The sequence below is a fragment of the Amblyraja radiata genome, unplaced genomic scaffold, assembly GCF_010909765.2.
Source record: "Amblyraja radiata isolate CabotCenter1 unplaced genomic scaffold, sAmbRad1.1.pri S120, whole genome shotgun sequence".
NCBI lineage: Eukaryota > Metazoa > Chordata > Chondrichthyes > Rajiformes > Rajidae > Amblyraja > Amblyraja radiata.
In genome coordinates, this window is record NW_022630106.1 from 230,211 (window position 1) to 236,964 (window position 6,754).

Consider the following 6,754-nt stretch of genomic DNA (forward strand, 5'->3'; position numbering starts at 1 on the left):
GTGTGTGAATGTGTGTGTGTGAATATGTCTGTGTGTGTGAATGAATATGTGTGTGTGTGAATGTGTGTGCGTGTGTGTGAATATGTGTGTGTGCCCATTTGTGTGTGTGAGATAATGTGTGTGTGACCATGTGTTTGTGTGTGCGAGATAATGTGTGTTGAATGATCTGCGTGTGTGCTTGTGTGAGAATGTATGTGTGAATGTGTGTGTGTGTGTGTGTGTGTGTGTGTGTGTGTGTGTGTGTGTGTGTGTGTGTGTGTGTGTGTGTGTGTGTGTGTGTGTGTGTGTGTGTGTGTGTGTGAATGAGTCTTTGTGTGTGTATATGTATGTGTGAATGAGTCTGTATGTGTGAATGTGTCTGTGTGCGTGGATATGTGTGTGTGTGTGTGTGTGTATATGAGTCTGTGTGTGTATATGTGTGTGTGTGTGTGTGTGTGTGAGTCTGTGTGTGTGAATGAGTCTGTGTGTGTGCGTCTGTGTTTGTGTGTGAGTCTGTGTGAGGTGGAGGGTGTGTGTGATCAACAAATAGTACAAATAATATAGTATTTCGTAGTTCAGAGCTTATTTGTTATGTTTAATAGCGTGATGGCTGTCAGGAAGAAGCTGTTCCTCAATGTAGATGTTACAGTTTTCAGTTTACAAAAGTCGGACGTGACTCCAGAAGTCGGGCATCAGTCAGTCCACAAGCCGTGAGAGTCAGTCAGTCAGACAAAAGGCCATGAGTTAATCCCAAGGCAGTGAGTGAGTCCACAGATCATGAGTAAATCGCTCAGTGCCCCACCCCCTCCTCCACTGACATCACTCACCTCAAAACGTTGCCCTCCGCCTGGCTATAGGAAGCACCCCCAATGGAAGCTGCCCACATCCTCTGCATGAGGACACCCCCCCCCCTTCTCATCAGCTCACGAGATCCCCTGCCTGAAGCAGTGGTACTCCCTTGGCTGCACGCCATATACTACCCCCACCCCACCTTGACTGCCGCCACCTCAAAAAATGCTTTGCACAAATTCTTCAGTGTTCATTAACAACTGAAATTGTCTTTAGGCTGCTTTTTCGACATCATGTCAGGAAAGGCTAGAGGTCAAGGTGATGTAGCTATTGCTGTAACATCCTCTGGGATAGCAGCTACGTTAATGCCTGGTGAAAGAACTACACATTCTCGATTCAGGGTACCCATCCAAGTGGCCGAGGATACATTCTGCAACATCGAGAAGAACTCTAAGACGGCACATTTCATGAGTTAAGTGAAAGGTATTGTTTGGGATGAATGTCCAATGATTTGGAGAGAACGCTTTGAAGCGATGGACAGAACTCTTCAAGATGTCTTCAGTAACACTAAGCTTTGGTGGAAAGATGAAGGGAAATGTCAATGTTTTCCTGAAGGATGGAACATCGACCAAGAATGTTGTCATTAAAAGCGTGCTTCGTTGAATGATGACCTGAGATAAATTCTCAGATTTTCTTTCTTAAAATATGACTGCTGACTTTCTCTATATAAAAATTGTCTCTTTTTATGAACACGAAATTGTCATCAAGAGGCAGTAAGCAGCAGAACACAACAAGAGACACAACAAGAGACACAACAAGTAAAGACATAATTCTCATCTTTAACGTTCAAATGTTTCTTATATTTGAATAGTCATTAACATTTTGACTTTAATAAACCCTTTTTGCGCTTTTGATGACTGTGTGTTCTTCATCACAATGGGAACCTATCTGTGGGAGAGCCACTAAGAGCGCATGGGGGGAGGTTGTGGGGAGATGCACTGAATGTGTGGGTGGGAGGGGAATGGCAAGGAGCAGAGTGGGGGGTGAAGATAGGTGGGGTGACTGAGTGAACTGCCAGCGTACCAGGCGTGAGTGACTGCACTGCCAGCCCACGAGCCGTGAGTTAGTGAATTACCAGCCCACCAGCCGTAAGTGACTGAACTGCCAGCCCAATTATCCATACAGTCCACCCTATTCCCCCTTCTCTCTTACAGTCTGTCATCTGTTTTGGGTAGAATTTCTGGCTGTTTCTCAGCCGCCAGCCTGCCAGGTCCGAGTGATTGTACTGCCAGGCCTCAGTGACTGAGCTGCCAGCCCTCAGTGACTGAGCTGCCAGCCCAAAAACCCATTCGGCCCACAAACTCCATACTAGCCCTCTGGAAACCAGTACCTTCGGCCCACAAGAATCATACTAGCGCAACGGAAAGTGCCACCCCCCCCCCCCCCCCCCCGGCCACCAAAATTGGAATTGGTGGAGAGGTGGAATGTTGCATTGGGTGACCAGCCCTCCCGTGTGATGCTGGGACCCAACGGGTCCCACTTCGTCTCGTATATTGCTAAATCTCAGTTCTTGACCGCTTTTGGCCGACTTTGCTGCGATTTCCGAGAGAACGCCGCCACCTACGGCCGTCATTTTTGGCCACCTCGCTCAGAGCCCCCCTCCGCCGTATGTGTGCTTGGATTGTTCCCGTCGATGAAAAATGAGAGACATATTAATGTTTTTACAAAATTCCCCATTCTCTCTGCTGCCCCCGCTGGCGGCAGGGGGGAGGAATTATAACACCCGGAAGTGTCGTGCCTCACTCATTCTCTGCCGGACCCAGGAAGCGAAAGGGTCACGGCTCTCTGAGCTGAGGATTTACTACACGATGAGTCCCCTCGATGTGCTTTTTCAGCCAATTGATATGTGCTCTGTCGGCGTGCTTGCAGCATGTTTTGTCCTGCAATTGTTTTTCGTTTTCAAAGGGCTTTTCAGCCAATTGATATGTATTCTGTCGGCTTGCTTGCAGCATATTTTGTCCCGAAATTGCTTGGCCTTTTAAAACGCTTTCAGCAACCGTTTTCAGATGGATAAAGAATGAATAAACGTTTATTAGTTCAGAACTGTGTTTAAGTTTAAATTTGGCGCTCATTGTGTGATTTTGGCTGGGTTGCTAGATGGCGTCGGGGACGTCATTTCCGGTCGGTGGCAAGATGGCGCTGGATGCAGAAGACACAAATTGCAGGCGCTGCTGAATAATTCAACACAGCTGGCTGCTTTGTCCATGGTAAGTGTGTGTTTGAAGCAGCGTTTTGTTTCAGCAGCAACAGCCTCTACAGCAGGCTTTAAAGATTCGTTTCACACACTGTATATTCAACACGTTCTGAAGTTATCTGGCATTTTAGTATTGGCTGTGAATGTGTGTGTCTGTGTGTTTTCTTCAGGAAATGTTTGCTTGTATAGAGTTTGTAAATTTGTTTCTGTTGGCTGTTTACAATAAATGTTTACAGAAAAGAAAATATTTGTTGTAAAGAGTTTGCAAATTCGTTTCTATTGTGTTAAAATAAATGTATACAGAAAAGAAAATGTATTTGTTGTAAAGAGTTTGCAAATTTGTTTCTATTGGATTTAATATAAATGTTTACCGGAAAGAAAATTTATTTGATATAAAGAGTTTGCAAATTTGATTCTATTGGGTTTAAAATGTTTACAGAAAAGAAAATGTATTTGTTATAAAGTGTTTGCAAATTTGTTTCTCTTGGGTTTTAAAATGGTTGCAATAGTTTTCAGATGGATAAAACATGATTAAACGTTTTATTAGATCAGAACTGTGTTTAATATTAAAATTGGCGCTTACTCTGTGATTTTGGCTGGGTTGCAAGATGGCGTCGCTGACGTAATTTCCGGCTTGCGGCAAGATGGCGTCCACGACGTCATATCCGTTCGGTGGCAAGATGGCGCTGACTGCAGAATACACATAATGCAGGCGCTGCTGAATAATTCAACAGAGCTGGCTTCTTTGTCTTTGGTAAGCGTGTGTTTGTTAGACGTTATTTAAATCAGCATTTTGTTTTAGCAACAGCCTCTACAGCAGGGTTTCAAGATTCGTTTTACACACTGTATATTCAACACGTTCTGAAGTTACTTGGCATTTTAGTATTGGCTGTGTGTGTATTTGTTTGTTAGAGGTTATTTAAAATCATCAATTTGTTTCAGCAGCAGCAGTGTCTACAGCAGGCTTTAAAGATTCGTTTTACACACTGTATATTCAACACGTTCTGTAGTTACTTGGCATTTTAATTGTATGTGTGTGTGTGTTTTATGGATGTTATTTAAAAGCAGCATTTAGTTTCAGCAGCAGCCTCCACAGCAGGATTTAAAGATTCGTTTTGCACACTGTATATTCAACACGTTCTTGCGACTCTTCCTAACAGACAAAGCAGACCACTTCTTAATGATTTGGTCTCCATTTGTCGACTTCTTACAAGCATATGGTGCAACATAACTGTAGAAATTAACAGTTTCAGGATCGGGTGAAGGCTGGTCAAGAATTATAAACAGCTATTTCTCCTTCAGTCTGTTTTCTATCGCCCTTTTTTCTCTCTCTATTTTCTCTCTTTTCTTCTTTCACTGTTCGATATCACGCACCTCTATTTTTCTACTATTCTCTTTCTTTTACTTAGAAACATAAAAACATAGAAAATAGGTGCAGGAGTAGGCCATTCGGCCCTTCGAGCCTGCACCGCCATTTAATATGATCATGGCTGATCATCCAACTCTGTATCCCGTACCTGCCTTCTCTCCATACCCCCTGATCCCTTTAGCCACAAGGGCCACATCTAACTCCCTCTTAAATATAGCCAATGAACTCGCCTCAACTACCTTCTCTGGCAGAGAGTTCCAAAGATTCACCACTCTCTGTGTTTTCTTTCCATTTACTGCTAAATAAAAATAAGTTGTACATAAAATGTAACATGTCAATATATATTATGTATCTACAAGGTACCACATTATTATACTTACTTCTAATAAAATTAAAAAAAAACACGTTCTGAAGTTACTTGGCAGTTTAGTATTGTGTGTGTGCGTGTGTGAATGTGTGCGTGTGTGAATTTGTGTGTATGTGTTCGAATTTATGTGTGATAGAGTGTGTGTATATGTGTGTGTGAATATGTGTGTATGTGTGTGAATATATGTGTGTGTGAGTGTGTCTGTTTGTGAATATGTGTGTGTGTGAATGTATATGTGTATGTGAATGAATGTGTGTGTGAATGAATGTGTGCGAATGAATGTGTGCGTGTGTGAATTTGTGTGTATGTGTTCGAATTTATGTGTGATAGAGTGTGTGTATATGTGTTGTGTTGTGTGCAATATGTGTGGGTGACTGCATGTGTGTGTGAATAGTGTGTGTGTGAATCGGTGTGTGTGTGATATTGTGGTGTGGTGTGATATGTTGTGTGAATATGTGTGTTTGTGTGACTGTGTGTGAATTAATATTGTGTGAATATGTATGCGTGTGAATATGTGTGTGTGTGTGTGACCATATGTGTGTGAGAATGTGTGTGTGGATGAGTCTGTGTGTGTGCGTGTGTGAGAATGTGTGTGTGAATGAGTCTGTGTGTGTGTGTGAGAATGTGTGCGCGAATGAGTCTGTGTGTGTGTAAATGTGTGTGTGAGAATTAGTCTGTGTGTGTGTAAATGTGTGTGTGAATGAGTCTCTGTGTTTGTGTGTGTGAGTCTGTGTGAGGTGGAGGGTGTGCGTGAATGTGTGTGTGAATATATGTGTGTGCGAATGAGTGTGTGAATATATGTGTGTGAGTGCGTCTGTGTGTGTACGTGTGTGTATATATATATATGTTTGTGTGTGTGAATGTATATGTGTGTGTGTGACTGTGTGAATGTGTGTGTGTGTGTGTGAATGTGTGTGTGAGTATGTGTGTGTGTGTGTGTGTGAATGTGTGTGTGTGTGTGTGTGAATATGTGTGTGTGTGACATGTGTGTGTGTGAGATAATATGTGTGTGTGAATGAGTCTGTGTGTGTGCGTGTGTGAGAATGTATGTGTGAATGAGTCTGTGTGTGAGAATGTGTGTGCGAATGAGTCTGTGTATGCGTGTGTGTAAATGAGAGTGTGTGTGAATGAGTCTGTGTGTGTTAATGAGTCTGTGTGTGAGCGTGAATGAGTCTGTGTGTGAGTGTGAATGAGTATGTGTGTGTATGTGTGTGTGAATGAGTCTGTGCGTGTCTGTGCAAAGACCTGGCTCCTAGCAATGCTGAACTCATGCATGGCACAGAAAACAACCCCACCTGTATGGAGAAAGGCCAAGACTGTCGCAATTCCCAAACCTGGAAAGGACCCATCATCCCCAAACAGCTACAGACCCATTTCCTTCCTCTGCATCACCTACAAGCACTACGAGAGTCTACAACTCCAACGCCTTATGCCACTTATAGACTCCAAGCTTACTAAAGATCAAGCTGGCTTCCGCCCTGGCCAGCTACTGAACCTCACCCAACACATTGAGGACGGTTTTGAGTGCAAACTCATCACCGAAGCAGCTTCCATAGACGTCACCGCTGCCTAGGGCACTGTCCAGCACCGCACCATGATCAGGAAACTTTTTGACATGACTGGTGACCTCGACCTGTGCCAAGTCATCAAAAGCCTTCTCAACAACAGGCGCTTTTCGTTCAACCAAACGACAAGAAGAGCAAATGGAAAGCCCAAAAGAATGGCCTACCACAAGCAGCGTACTGGCCCCCCTCCTCTTCAACATCTACACCAACGACCAACCACTTCCCCACTATGCCGCCGCTTCATCTATGCTGATGACCTCTGCATCACCACCCAACAGGAGAGCTTCCAGAAGATCAAGTCTGTCCTGGAAAGCGCCCTCCAAGAGATGACGACCTACTACAATAACAACCACCTGAAACCCAATCCATCAAAAACCCAACTATGCAGCTTCCATCTTAAAAATCGAGATGCAGGAAAACAACTGAGCGTC